Source organism: Puma concolor, chromosome B1 (assembly GCF_028749965.1).
Source record: "Puma concolor isolate L17-30 chromosome B1, mPumCon1.1.hap2, whole genome shotgun sequence".
In the NCBI taxonomy this organism is placed as follows: Eukaryota; Metazoa; Chordata; class Mammalia; order Carnivora; family Felidae; genus Puma; species Puma concolor.
In genome coordinates this window covers 31,705,610-31,721,665 of record NC_141670.1, presented here as the reverse complement: position 1 = coordinate 31,721,665, position 16,056 = coordinate 31,705,610, and the positions used below count along the sequence as shown (strand labels likewise).

Genomic DNA, 16,056 nt, shown 5'->3' with positions numbered 1-16,056 from the left:
TCTGGTCTTGACCTCAGCGTCGTGAGTTCAAGCCCCGTGTTGGGCTCTGTGTTGGGTGTGAATCCTCCTTAAAAAACTGCTTAATTCCACTTTCACATGGGGTCCTGTCTGCTCTTGCCACACCCTTTCCTCCTGGATGACAGGCCTAAGACATGATGGCCTCAGTTGACAAAATATCTGTTGAGGACTTCGGAACGAAGCCTGTGAGAACCCAGCTCTGGCCGATTGCACAATTTCTCCCCTAGGTGGCGGCAGCGCACAAGCTGTGCAAGGGCAAGCCTCTGACCCCTGGAAACCAGAGCCTGGAAAGTGAAGAGAACTCAACCCGGAAGTGAGGGCACAACCGCTTCCTAAACAGGCAGCCAGCCCACGATAGCTGGAGGCGTGTTGGGTCTCTGAGGAGAGCGCTGGATGACTCCGAGAGTTTGGAGCCTTATGTGTTAATACCAAGTGACGTGGAGAATTAACAAGAGCCGCTAAAAAAGTTGACTGCTAGGGACCAGAGCCTCAAGTCCCCCCCGTTAAGTAGGATGGGCTTTCTGTTAGGGGTGGCTTGTTTTTAGCAGTGCTGTCTAGCCAACAGGAGTTGGGCTCTTCATTTCCTCTTGTAGCCTGTTTTGTTTTTTAAATATTTTTTAATGTGTATTTATTTCTGAGAGAGGGAGAGAGACAGAACGTGAGTGGGGGAGGGGCAGAGAGCGAGAGGGAGACACAGAATCCGAAGCAGGCTCCAGGCTCCCAGCCGTCCGCACAGAGCCTGACGTGGGGCTCGGACCCACCAACCGTGGGATCATGACCTGTTGGATGCTCAACCGCCTGAGCCACCCAGGCGCCCCATTTTGTAGTCTGTTTTGATTGTTTCATGTTGATGTCCTGTGATGTCTCTCTCTCTCTCTCTCTCTCTTTCTCTTTTCTGTCAGTACAGGTCAAGTTCCAGTGACTGGTCAAAGTGGTTACCATACTTCATTTTGTTCCTTCCTGTTCTAAGTTCCTGGTCCCATGCCCAGATTTGGCTTTCTTCTTATGCCTGACATACAGGGATATGGATCCACACCTTGTTATTTAGGATAGTCCAGAAAGCATGGTCTTTCCACTCTATAGCCAAGTGTTGGAGAAATGTTCTCTTCACAGTTGTATTTTAAGTGACTCAAGGTGTTATAACAGGGATAGCTGTTATATGATAACATGATTTCATATGGAATACATATATATAAAAATGGGATACATATATATGGATACATATATATATGGATACATATATATATGGGATACATACATATATATGGGATACATACATATGTATGGGATATATATATATATATATGGGATACATATATGGGATACATATATATATATATGGGATACATATATATATAGGATACATATATATATATGGGATACATACATATATGGGATACATACATATATATGGGATACATACATATATATGGGATACATATATATATATGGGATACATATATATATGGGATACATATACATATATGGGATACATATATATATATATGGGATACATACATATATATGGGATACATATATATGGTATACATATATATATATGGTATACATATATATATGGGATACATATATATATGGGATACATATATATATATATATATGGGATACATATATATATGGGATACATATTTATATATGGGATACATATATATATATATATATGGGACACATATATATATATATATATGGGATACATATATATGTATGTATCTCCCCCTTATATATATGGGATACATATATATATATATATATATACATATATATATATGGGATATATATATATGGGATACATATATATGGGATATATATATATATATGGGATACATATATATGTATGTATATATATATATATATATATATATATATATATACATACATATGGGATATATAGGGATAGATGATGATAACATTAGCTGCTTATACAAAGCCTTAACTCTCTAAATCAATGGAACATGAACAAGTCAGCATTTTAAAATGAGGATTTAAAACCAATAGTAATGCATGTTAAATGTAAAAAGATATCTAAAAAACATAAAGCACAAAGAAGGCAATACATTTTGGTATGTATATTCTTATATTCCCCCTCCCTCAAATTGCACAGAAATATTTTTTAGTAATGTCGTTTTTATTTTATTATTTATTTATTTATTTATTTATTTAATGTTTCTTTATTTTTGAGAGAGAAAGGGAGAGATCATGAGTGGGAGAGAGGCGGGGGGGGGGGGGGGACAGAGGATCTGAAATGGACTCTGTGCTGAGATCAGAGAGCCCAATGAGGGGCTCGAATTCGTGAACTGTGAGATCGTGACCTGAGTCAAAGTAGGATGCTTAAGTGACTGAGCCACACGGGTGCCCCAGCAATGTCATTTTTAATGGTCAGTTAGTACTCCATTCTAAAAAAGTGTAATGTATTTGGGGGTGGTATACATTGTCAAATAACCTTCAGAGAGTGTTTATCTGAGTGCCCTCACATCCTCATTAACACTGAATATAATAACTTTAAAAATCGTATTTGCCAGTCCGGTAGGCAAGAGAATTCTGTTTTTGTGCTATTTATATTTCTTGGGTAAATGTTTCTTATATTTTTATTAACCATTTGTGCTTAGCCTTTGTGAATTGCATATTCATGTCATTTGCCCATTTAAACTTTATAGTGCTTATTTTTTCCCATTGATTTGTATGAAGCCTTTTTGTGCAGATAATTACCCCTTTTCTGTAATGTATTGGCAAATGTATCCCTAAATCATCATTTGCTTTAAAAAATATTTAAAAATTCTGTTAGTATTTGAACAGCTTCATTGAGGTATAATCGACATATACTAAGTTACATGTATTTATAGTGTCCAATTTGATGTTTAAACACATGTATGCTTTTATGAAACCATCACCATAATAAAGATAAGGAGCATATGCCCCCATGTTTCATTGTGCCTGTGTAATTCCTCTCCCCCTTCCCTCTCTGCCTTCAATCCCTATTCCCAGGCAACCATTGATCTGCTTTCTGTTGACATCAGCTAATTTGCAAGATCTAGAATGTCATACAAACGGAATCCTACAGGATGTATGATTCGTTTTCCCTGGATTCTTTCTTCTCATCTGGCTTCTTTCTCTTAGTATGGTTACTTTTATATTCATCTATGTTGTTGTGTATATCAATAGCTCATTCCCTTTCATTGCTGGATGGTGTTATCTTGCATAGATAAGTTGTTTATCCTCACTTGTTGACAACCATTTGGACTATTTCCTCTCTTTTGTTACTACAATAAAAACTGCGGTGACGGGGATGCCACGGTGGCTCGGTCGGTTAAGTGTCCGGCTTGGGCTCAGGTCATGATCTCGCGGTTTGTGGGTTTGAGCCCCGCATCGGGCCCTGTGCTGACAGTTCAGAACCTGGAGCCTGCTTCAGATTCTATGTCTCCCTCACTCTCTGCCCCTCCCCTGCTCGCACTCTGTCTCTGTCTCTCTCAAAAATAAATAAACGTTAAAACAAAATTTATTAAAAAAACAAAACAAAACAAAACTGCTGTGACCTTCCAGGTATAGTCTTTGTAGGGGCATAGGCTTCTGTATGTAAATACCTAGGAATGGAATGGCTAGATCACATGGCATGTTTCACTTAAAAAAAAAAAATCGCCAAACTATTCTGCAATTTCCACCGGTAGTGTATGAGAGTTCTAGATGCTTCTTCCCCTAACTGACATGTGGTAGGATCAGTCTTTTTAATATTTAAATTGTATTTCCTCAGTGATGCATAATGTCGAAACATCTTTCCATATGCTTGTTTTCAGTCTGTATACCTTCTTTGGCACTTCATCGTATCAATTTTTGAGAGTTTAAAAATAAAATAAAATTAAGAAAAATTATTCTGCATTCAAGTTTTTATCAAAAATGTATCTTGCAACGATTTTCTCCCCGTACTGTGGGATTGGCTTTCCATTCTCCACGGAAATGCCTTTGTACTTCCATCAAAAAGCAGATGTCCATATGCGCGTGGACCTGTTTCTGGACTTCATACTCTGTGGCATTGTCCTATTTGCGTATCTTGGCGCCAGTATTTCACCATCTTGAGAAGTTTCAAAATCAGTGTTTGTCCTCAGAATCTGTTCTCCTTTCTCAAATTTATTGTGTTTTCATAGGGACTTTAGAATGAGTTTGCCAGTTTTTACAGAAAAAGCCTGATTAGGATTGTGTAGTGGGTCAATATGGGAGAGAATTGACATTTTAACAACCTTGAGCTTACCAATCCATAAAATGGTATATCTCTCCATTTTTTAAGGCTTTTATAAAATTACTTGCAGCATGTGGGCTTTTATTTTAAATCTATTTTTCCTTTGTAATAGTTTTAGAGGTACAGAAAAATTGTGAAGACAGTACAGAGATTTGCCATGCCCCATGGCAGGTTCTCCTAACATTAATATCTTCAGTAAGTATGAAACATTTTGTCACACTTAATAAACCAATATTGATACATTATTAGTAACTAAAGCCCATATTTTACTCATCTTTCCTTAGTTTTTAACCTGATGTGCCTTTTATGATATGAGATCTCTTCTAGAGAGGCAAGTTGTCTCGTCTCTTGAGGCATCTCTTAGCCATGATAGTTTCGCAGACTTTCCTTGTTTTTGATGATCTTGATAGTTTTGAAGCGTGCTGGTCGGGTACTTTGAAGCAAGTCCCTCAGGAGGGATTTGTCTGATGCTTTTCTCATGATGAGGCTGGGCTTACTGGTTTTGGGAGGATGGCCACAGAGGTAAAGTGTCATTTTCATCACATTTATCACATTTCATCACATTTCATCACATTTCATCACGTTTATCTCATCACATCACACGAAGGGTATACTCTGTCAGCCTGACTTATCACTGTTGATGTGAATATCCATCACCTGGTTGAGGCTGTGTTTTTCAGGTTTTTCTACTGTGAAGTTATTTTTTCCTTCTTTACGTACTTTTTGTACTTTAAGTACTTTACGTACTTCTTATGTACTTTTTCCTTCTTTACGTACTCTTTGTAAAAAAGTCGTCACGCATGTCTCATACTCCTTAAGGAGTGAAGAGTTATATTCCACTTGAGGGCAGAGCATGTAGATTTTTAATGTACAGATATTTCATTTTTGTCCTATTTTCCTCTTTTTTTGTATTTTTGATGTTATTTTAAGTGGGATTGTTTAAAAAGTTTTACTTTGTTATTAGGGTTTAGATACACAGTTGATCTTTGCATGTGGATCTTGCAATGTTGCTAATCTTGCTTGTTTCAGTAGCTTTTTGTAGATCCCACTGAATTTTTTAAAAAAGAATATTTATTTATTTAGAGAAGGGTGGCAGGGAGAGAGCAAGAGAGAGAATCCCAAGCAGGGTCCACACTCAGTGTGGAACCTGAGATGGGGCTCAATCTTACAACCATGAGATCATGACTGGAGCAGAAATCAAGAGTCAGATGCTTAACCAACAGACACACCCAAGCACCTCAGATCCCATTAGGTTTTCTTTCTAGACAATTAGTTTGTCTGCAAATAAAAATAATTTAATTTCTTTCTTTTCAACCTCCGTGCCTTTATTTCTTTTTCATGCCTTATCACATTGGCTGGAATCTGTAGTTCACTGTTGAATAGAAGCAGAGAGAACAGAAATCTTTATCATGTTCCTGATATTATGAGGAAGACATTTAGTTTTTACTGTTAAATATGTCATCTGCAAGATTTTTATAAATATTCTTTATAAGGTTAAGGAAATTCCTTTGTATTCTTTGTTTCCTGAGTTTTTTTTTTTAAATCAGGAATATATATTGGATCTTTTTTCAAATGTTTTATCTTTATTGAGATGACTTTATGCTTTTTAGTTGAAAATTTGTTAATATGATGGATTACATAGATTGATTTTCAAATGTTGAACCAACTTTGCCTTCCTGGGATACACTGCCCCAATGTATTATCTATCCTTCCATTACATTGTTTGATTCAATTTGCCAAACTTTTATTTAGAATTTTTATATCTGTGTTCATGAGAAATACTGACCTGACTTTTCTTTACTTGCAATGTCTTTGGTTTAATAGCCACATGACATTGGTTTTATCTGATACATTTTGAAGTATTTTCTCCTCAGTCTCTGAAAGAACTTGTGTAGAATTGATATTATTTCTTTCTAAAATGTTTGGTAGAATTTACTATCCAATCCTGATGATGAGCACCCAGTTATCGATGTCGGGTTATGCATCCAGTCATCACCCAACATCAATTCTCTTACTGGGCGAATCAACCCCTGTTGCCTATTTCTTAGGGTCTGCTCTGTCTATTTGATAATGGAGTCACGAGCCTGTAGTCTCTGGAGTGGGATTAGCTCCTGGCATCAGAATCAGAGTTGTGATTTGGTCTCTTAGTAACCATTTCTCTTTCTTTTCTTTTTCTTTCTCGTCTTTCTTCTTTTCCTTTCTTTTTGCTTTTTTAATATTTTTTACCATATGTAAGTGTACACTCCAACAACATGAAGCACATTCACATTCTTTCACAACCACCACCCCGATCTGCCTCCAGAACTCCCATCTTCCCAAACTGAACATCCGGACCCATGCAACAACTCTTCACTCTCCCCCCGCCCGCCCCCCCCCTGCCTCCCCGTCCCACCCCGACCCATTCTATTTTATGTCTCTACTAATCTTACCACTGTGGGGTACCTCATATAAGTGGAATCCTAGAGTATTTGTCCTATTGTGTCTGGCTGATTTCACTGAGCATAATGTCTTCAAGGTTTAGCCACATCGTTTAGCACGTGTCACAATTTCCTTTTTTTTTTTTTTATGGTTCAGTGATAGTCCATTGTGTGTATTTGAGCAAAGAAGCGGAGTCTGAAAGTCAGTAGAGCTGAGTCACAAGAATGTAACCCACAAGGAAAGGTTCGGTGCATTCCTGCTCCCTGTGCTCCTGGAGTTTATCTCTCCTAAGGCTTGGCTCCTTAATTCTTACGAATGATTAAGAATTCAGTGTTTCCCAGTACAATTCTTCCCCACTCCCTTTAAGGAGCTAACCCAAATCGGTTGTTCATAATAGAAGAGTCTTAACTGCTGTGGCCCAGGATGTGTTTCATCCGGGAAGTAGAGTGATCATCGTTGAGCTAGTCCCATTGTTTCTTCATGGCGGAGAGTGGCCAGATTCATATAGATGATTCATACCTGAAGTGGCTCTGTAAATTCAATTCATGGTTCAATACACAAGGGCTTTAAATAAGCCTGAGAGACCACACTGCCATAGGACATTACTCATGAAAAAATATCTTGAGATGCAAAGTCCTATTCATCCTATGATGGCTGGACACTAAACAGTTAGAAGTGGCATAAAAACACTCAGATCCTAACATGGAAGATCTTCAAAAGAATTCTTTCTCTTTAAAAGAATTCTGAGAATCCGAAAAACATTGAGCAAAAGGATTTCAAAAAGATATCATTAGAGAAGAAAGACTCCGAAGAGAAAAGAGGCCAACAGAGGACACGAAACTATGCTGAGTGTATTGGGTTTATTGAACAGGCTGAACTCTGTGGGGTCCAAACGGGAAACGACTTGTATCTCCTCCAGCACTGCCATCAGACCAGCTCTGCGCTGTGCTTCCTGCCCCTTGACAGTGTCTCCTGCGGGGCCTGCAGCATTTAGATTGCTTTCGGTAATAAAAACAAGTCTCATTTGACAGTTGCAAACTAGTTTCACAACGAGAAAGACCAGCCCCAACCTCCACATCCTGCTGTTTTACCATTTGTCCCAATCCCAGGCTGATCTGTGGTTGGGGAGTAGATGAGTTTGCTCGGGCTTCCGTAGCAAAGTGCTGCGTGCTGGGTGGTTTCAACAACGGAAATTCGTTTTCTCAAAATTCTGGAGGCTAAGAGGCTTGAGATCAAGATGTCAAGTTTCCTCTGAGCCCTCTCTCCTCGGCTTGCAAGCGGCCGTCCTTTCCCTGGGTCCTCACATGGTCCTCTGTCTGCACGAGTCTGTCTTAATCTCCATAGGACACAAATCATTGGATTACGGCCCACTGATCATTTTATGTTTTAACTTAATGAGCCCTTTAAAGACCCTATCTCCAAATACAGTCATGTTCTGGGATGCTGGGGGTTGAAATTCAACATACGAGTTTTGGGGGGGACACAATTCATAACAGGACAGACCTCAAACAGGACCTATGGAAGGAGCATAGTCATTTTTTTCTTCCTTCCCCCATTTCCTTTTGTCTCTCTTGTTTTTAGGATCACAGGGGTAAAAATGGGGTGGGGCAGGAAGGTTTGAGGAAAGGATCCAAAGGCATTTTAAAATTTAATTGCTATAACTTGCTCTTGGCTAACCCTGGCTTACAACAGTGTCAGGCTTTGTCCAAATTCTGGCTCTTCAGGGGGCTCAGGTGTGGCTTCTTCAGAGACCGGGAGCTGAGGCAGGAGACTGAGATGGGGAGGAAACCCGGCTTCCTGTCAAAGTCTGTACACTTAGTATTTGATCTTTCTTTTTCTTTAGAGAGACAAAGCGTGAGCAAAAAAGCAGGGCAGGGGCAGAGGGAGAGAGAGCGCTGGGCCCAAGGTGGAGCCCAATGCAGAGCTCAGCTCAGAGCTTGATTCCTTGACCGTGAGATCATGACCTGAGCCGAAATCAAGAGGCAGTTGCTTAACCGACTGAGCCACCCAGATGCCCCTGGTATATGATTTTATATTTGCCATAAGTTAAATCTCATTCTTTATTCTGAAGGTTCATGTACGGGGGCATGTTAGGATGTCCAATAACCTTTGCCTAAATGTACTAAGAAAGAAAGCTGCTAATGGAATTAGGCTTTCCCAGACATACAACCCTCAGTCTAGTGTCCCCATGAGTCCAGACCGGCTCCTTCTTTGGACCTTTTACTCACAAGAACACTTAGCACAATAGCACTCAGGCCTGCCTGTGACTGGTGACCACTTCCCAATCTCCCAAATGCCACACAGTTTCTCGGACAACATACGGTTTTCTGCCTGCCACCGTATCGCCCTGTGCCTTGCCTACTGCCCCGGCCTTTGAACCTGCGTTACCTGAATGCCCCACATCTCACCAGACTGCAGATGTGAAAGAAGTCACTTGAAAACTGACACCTGGGGGCACCTGGGCGACTCAGTTGGTTAAACGTCTGATTTTGGCTCAGGGCATGATCTTGCAGTCCATGAGTTTGAGCCCCAAGTCAGGCTCTGGGCTGGCAGCTCAGAGCCTGAAGCCTGCTTTGGATTCTGTGTCTCCTTCCCTCTCTCTCTGCCCTTCCCCTGCTCGTGCTCTGTCTCTCAATAATAAATAAAATGTTAAAAAAAAATAAAAATGAAACCGACACCCAGATCTTGCTAACTCCCTATCTCTGACATGCTGACGCGACACTTCAGCTTCCTCAGATTCTCCCCTAGTTATTTCGGGAGTCCCCAGCGTTCCCCCACGTCCTTAAGAACTGGTCTGCTTCTCCGTCTCTGGTGGCGACCCAGGGCCATGCTTGAAACCGGCCCCTGTTTCTGGCACTGCCAGAACAATGCAGGGTCACTGGCTGTCATTTGCATGCCACCTGGTGTCAAAACCGCCCGGTGGAGGGGGGCACGGTGAAGATACAGCTGGAGGAATTGTCTTTTTTCCCCACTTTGGGTAGTGGGAATTCATCAATAGACATATCTGCCATCTCGGCTGCACATTGGAATTGCCTGGGAAACTTTACGAACACTGATGCCCGGGCCCCGAGATCAGCATTCTGATTGCATCGGTGGAAGGTATAGCCCAGATCTGGGGGGTTTTAGGGACGCCCCAGATTCTCACATGGTTAGGATTGAGACCCACTGTCTTGCTACCATGGTTACGGTTTGCAGACCTGCAGCACGGGTGGTCCCTAGGAGTATGTAGAAACGCAGAATCTCGAGTCTCACCCTGACCCACTGAATCAGAATCTGTGTGCTCCCACACTCCCAGGATTTGTACACACAAGAACGTTTGAGAAGCATTGGCCTCAGCTACCTCCAAAATTATAAATTAGCTGACAGTGGTCAGATGAGTTCTGCTAAAGTAGCATATGCGTCCTCTTAATTTTCTTTAATTTGAGAGAGAGAGAGAGAGAGTGCTTGTGCATGTGGGGGAGGGGCAGAGGGAGAGAAAGAGAGAGAATCTCAAGCAGACTCCACGCTCAGGATGGAGCCCAGCTCAGGGCTCAATCCCACGACCCTGGGATCATAACCTGAGCCAAAGTCAAGAGTTAGACACTCAACCCACTGAGCCACCCAAGTGCTGGTGCATTCTCTTAATCTTAATGTGCTTAATGTGCTTCTAATGTGCTTCTTAAGTTGAAGGCATCACCTGGGTTGCTCCCATCAGGAAGCGTGGCATTCCTGAGGTTTCTCTGGGTCCCCTGACTCTGCAAACTTCCAGACTTGCAGTCTGAAATGTTTCCCCTTCCTGCTCGCCCCCACCCCCCATTCATATATCGATGTCCTAACCCCCAGAGCCTCAGAATGTGACTGGGGAGATAAGGTCTGTAAAGAAGTGATTAAGATGAGGTCATTAGTCATTAATCTAATATGCTTCTGTCCTTGTGAGATGAGAAAGAGGGAGACACACAGGGATGCACACACAGAGGAAGGACCGTGAGGACACAGAAGGCGGCCACCTACAAGCCAAGGAGGGACACCTCGGCAGAAGGCCAGGCATGCCGGCACCTTGATCTCGGACATCCAGCCTCCAGAGCTGTGGGAAAAGAAATGTCTCTTGTTTAATCCACACCATCTGTGGTGCTTTGTGAAGGCAGCCCGAGCAATGTAACACAGGGCTCCTCAGGGCTTTACAAACTCCGTCCGGCTGCAGAGCTCACTTGCATGCCATCCAACACACTTGATCCCTACAGATCCCTGACAGTCTGTGCCTTGGGCCCGACTGCTTTCTGCTCACAAAGACTTTCAAGAAAACAGCTGCTGGCTTTTCTGATTTTCCTCCGGGATGGATCCGAATCAGCCCCGTGGGACCAGGCGGGAGCAGATTTAATGCTGCCTCCTCTTTCGTCCACGTCTCTCCCCAGGATAGACCCACTCGCAAAGACATCTTCCCTCTTCCTCTAGCCAGTCTGGGAAAACAAGAGCACTGTGTGTGTGTGTGTGTGTGTGTGTGTGTGTGAGGTGCTGGCTGCTGTCATTTGGCTCCATTGCTGCCCTTCTGTGTTCTTTTCGATTTTGCAGGGGGCCAGGAGTCCAACAACTGCATTTCTCAGACTCCCCTGCGAGCTGTTTACCGGGGAAGCCCTGTCAGCAGGAGGCACCAGTGGGAAACCAGAAGAGGAGCCTCTCCCTGTGTGTGGCACTGGAAGCAGCAGCCGGAGCTGGTGATAACGGCTTCCAACAACGTCACTGCGGTCCAAGCAGCGACAGAGTTCCAGAAACCACAGCAGCAGCTCCAGTCCAGGTAGCAGATTCCTGATCTCTGGACGATCCCCGTCCTCATCCCGTTTTTACCTTCTCCAGTTTGGCCAACACGTTTGTAACCGATTCGCCACATCGCATCCTGTTTTACTCCGTCCAGAGTGGCTTCTGTTTTCCTGTCTTGATATTGACTGATACAATACGCAAATTGTCCGATGCAAACAGACCCTGATCAGGGTGCATGGGGTGGGGGGTGTAGTGAGGAGGGGTCGCTGGCTTCTAAAGCTAATCTCTGTTCTACTCAACTCTGAGCACTTTGACCACTTTTATGGCGCAAGTGTGACCCTTGTCACCACCAGCCACTCAAGCTGGTTCTTTTTTGTTTTTTTAAGAGTTTATTTTTTTTTTTTAATTTTTTTTAAAGTTTTTTTTTTTTCAACGTTTATTTATTTTTGGGACAGAGAGAGACAGAGCATGAACGGGGGAGGGGCAGAGAGAGAGGGAGACTCAGAATCGGAAACAGGCTCCAGGCTCTGAGCCATCAGCCCAGAGCCTGACGCGGGGCTCGAACTCACGGACCGCGGGATCGTGACCTGGCTGAAGTCGGACGCTTAACCGACTGCGCCACCCAGGCGCCCCAAGAGTTTATTTTTAAGTAGTCTCCACATCAGGTTGGCCCTTCGTGTTTTGAATTTGACCCCCTAGTAACTGTCCCTTGGCTCCACCCCTCAGCCCCACTCTTTGCCCTTTGAAAGCTTGGCTGCCCCCTCTTTGATGGTGGCCCTTGGTTACCTCTTGATGCAAGCTTCTTGTGCATATGACGTTCCTGCTCTGACTCCCCCAAGCCAGGCTCCACACACAGTCTGCCCTATTCCCATCCCAGGAAGCAGGCAAAGCTCGTTTAAAAATTCCAACAGTGTTAGCCTGTGTTCAACCAGAGAAGTAGACCCCGTAGTAAAAAGGGTAAAAATACACAGAAGAATAGGGGATCAAGGGATTGTTAGAGGAAGGAGCCCCACACAATTGAGGGAGCTGGTTAAGTGGTCTCTGTGAGTATGTGGTCTCCATGTCTGATGCTGGAACTTCAAGTCCATAGGACAGGGAATCAGGAAGAGAAGATGGATGTCAAGGACGGGGTAGAAGCCACAGAGGGGGCTGGTGCTCCAGAGGATGGTCTGAAACCATGTCAGTTCCTGTTGTCTCTGACCCTGTGGTATGTCTGCAGAAGCTGAGTTGAAGATATGGAGCTGGGAGTACAATATGCAAATACTCTTAAAGCTCAGAGGGCAGAGAATCAGAAGAGAACTGCAGAGATAGCGCTCTGATGATCGGCAGAAGGTCCGCCCTGGGTTTTTCAGCGGGAAACTGATCAGCGCAAGCATGTGAGGAAATCACCCAAGCCTAGTAAAACCACCCAAAAGGATTAGAAGGAGCAATCACTCAGCTCACATAGGATCAGGAATGGTTCCTATTCTCACAAAACAAAGTAAAAAAAAAAAAAAAAAACCCTCATAATTCACAGGGCATCCAACAGAATACCCAAAAAAGGTCAGCTTTGCCTCAGTACTGGGGCAAAATCAGCCCCAAACTAATAGTGCCTGGTCCTACTTAACCAAACATAAATCTAAGACATGAAAGGGTGAAACTATTCCCAAGTAGTTTAACTGCATTCCAGAACAAAGCTCAAGCATATTTGCAGACATTACAAAATGTCTAGTACCAAACAAAGTAATACTCACAATCTCTGACATCCAATAAAAAATGATCAGGCATGCAAAGAAGCAGGAAAATATAACCTCCTCATAATTGAGGAGAAAAATCAGTCAATAGAAAGACACAGAAATGAAACAGATGATAGAATTAGTAGACAAAGGCATTAAAACAAGTATTAGAACCAATTTCTATATGTTCAAGGAGATAAAGGAAAGACGGACTGTGTTAATCAGACATATGGAAGATTATAAAAATTCAAATCAAGAATCTAGAGATGAAAGTTACAGTTTCAGATGAGAAATATACTGGATGGGATTAATAGAAGATTAGACATTTCAGAAGAAAGCATTAGTAAACTTGAAGACATAGCCTTAGAAACTGTCCAGAATGAAACTCAAAGCAGAAGAAAGCTAAAAATAAACAGAGCATCAATGAACTGTGAAGCAATTTCAAACAGCCTAATATATATGTAATCGAAGTTTTCAAAGAAGAAGGGAAGAAGGGGCAGAAAAAAGAAATAATGGCTGAAACGTTTTCGAGTTTGATGAAAAGGATAATTCCACAGATCCAGGAAACTTCACAAATTCCAAGCAGCAGCCGCTCCATCACCACAACAAAAAACCGATATCAAGGTACATTATAATTAAATTGCTTAAAACCAAGGGTAAAGAGAAAAATCTTAAAAGCAACCAGAGAAATTTCACTTACAGTCGTAGGACTCAAAGAGTTGAAAGTAGAAATTCAAACAGTACTCACACACCTTTGTTTATAGCAGCGTTATTCACAAAAGCTAACAGATGAAAACAACTTAGTTGTTTGACAGATGAATGGATAAGAAATGTGATATGTGCATCCAGGGGAATGTTATTCAATCATAAAAAGAAATGAAATTCTGAGACATGCTCCAGCATGGGTGAATTTTGAGGACATTAGTGAATAACAATGAGTGAAATCGACCAGACACAAAAGCACAAATATTATATGATTCCACTTATATGAAGTATCGAGAATAAGCAAATACACAGAGACAGAAAGCACAATAGAGGTTATTGGAGGTGTGGGAAAGGCGGGGGGGGGGATGAAGAGTTACTGTTTAATGGGTACAGAGTTTCTATTTGGAATGATGAAGAAGTTCTGGGACATGGATAGTGGAGATGATTGCACAAGACCGTGAATATATTTAATGCCACTGAATTTTTACTTAAAAATGGTTAAAATGGTAAATTTTATGTTCTGTAAATTTTATCACAATAAAGACAGAGCACTCAGAGAAGGCAAAACTGTAGAAACATTAAAAAGGTCGATCATTGCCCGAGGCTCGGAGGCAGGCAGGAAGCGAGGAATAAGTAGATGAACTACAGGAGATTTTTAGGGTGGTAAAACCATTCTTTATGGTACGGTAATGGATATTATGCATCTGTGAAAACCCATAGAACTATACAACACACAAAAAATAAACCCTTATATAAACTAAGGACTTTAGTTAATGATGTGTCAACATTGGTTTATTAATGGTAACAAATGTACCATACTAAGGCAAGATGTTAAAAATAGAGAAAACTGTACGGGAAGAGGGAAGGTATATGGGAACACTCTATGTTTTCCTCTCAACTTTTATCTAAATTAAACTGTTGTAAAAAGTAAAGTCTACGCATAAAAATAAAAAATAAACAATGAGCAGGCAGAGAAAGAAACGTATACGTATACGAAGAAACAATTTAAGAAGGACAGCAGACCTCTCCTAGGAAGCAATGCAACCCAGGGGATAGTGGAGGAAGGCACCACCAGAAAAAACTACCAGCTTGGAATTCTTTACCAAGCTCAATACTGTTCAAAACTGAAGATGAAATAACAGCTTTTTGTTTATAAAAAAAAAATGCTCTCAGAATTTATCACCAGCAGACACACACTGCAAGAAACGTTAAAGGAAATCTTTCAGGCAGAATGAAAGTGATGCCAGATGGAAGTGTTGATCACACAAAGTGAATGAAGAAGAAAGGAAACGGGAACTACGTGGATAAATGTGAAGGTATCTGGGTGCTGCCGATTCCTGAGTTTTTGGGGGGCCCTCTGCAATGTTAAACAGGTTAAACATGGTTGGGGTTTAACCTGTTTAGGGGCCATTTATGTCTTTAGGCCATTATGACAGACCATTTGCTTTCCTGATTCCAAAATTTTCAACGTTTGTCACCTCTCCCATTGTTTCGGCCATTTCCCCCAGGACTGGTGCGCATATCCCATCTGTTGTTGTGTATCAGAAACAGATGAAATATACATATGATGTTCAAATATCAAAAACAAATAAACAGAGCATCGGTGAGCTGTGGGGCAATTCTTCCTTCAAGTTCCATGTCCCTTGGTTAAAGTATATTACCAGTGTGACTTCCCTTCAAATTCATTCTTGTCACTGCTATATAAATTTCCCATCAGGTCTGGAAGGGGTTGATGAACCGTTTTCCATCATAATTCAACTTTGAATCACTTATTTAATAAGAATACTCACATTTGTGAGACACGCAGGTGTTTTAGACTGAAAATGTGATATCATGAAGTTATTAGAAGCAGTAGGAAGTTGTATGGGGCACCAGGAAGAAGTCTTTCTGGTTCCGGGACGGTTGGTGCTCCAGAGTTCTGGGTTCTAATTCCAGTTTTCTCAATACTAGCCGTCTGTCTTTGGTTAACTGACATGGCTTATCTGGATCTCACGGTCTTCATCTGTATTTTTTTTTTTTAATTTTTTTTCAACGTTTATTTATTTTTGGGACAGAGAGAGACAGAGCATGAACGGGGGAGGGGCAGAGAGAGAGGGAGACACAGAATCGGAAGCAGGCTCCAGGCTCTGAGCCATCAGCCCAGAGCCCGACGTGGGGCTCGAACTCGAGGACCGCGAGATAGTGACCTGAGCTGAAGTCGGACGCTCAACCGACTGAGCC

General features: G+C 41.9%; 1 long non-coding RNA gene across 1 annotated transcript; it reads left to right on the top strand.

Moving 5' to 3' along the window:
• The first annotated feature begins 286 nt into the window (after window positions 1–286).
• Window positions 287–14,825, top strand: LOC147581545 (uncharacterized). Its single transcript, XR_015250020.1, has 3 exons — window positions 287–520; window positions 11,231–11,803; window positions 12,053–14,825. It is a non-coding gene; the product is annotated as an uncharacterized LOC147581545 (long non-coding RNA).
• The last annotated feature ends 1,231 nt before the right edge of the window (window positions 14,826–16,056 follow it).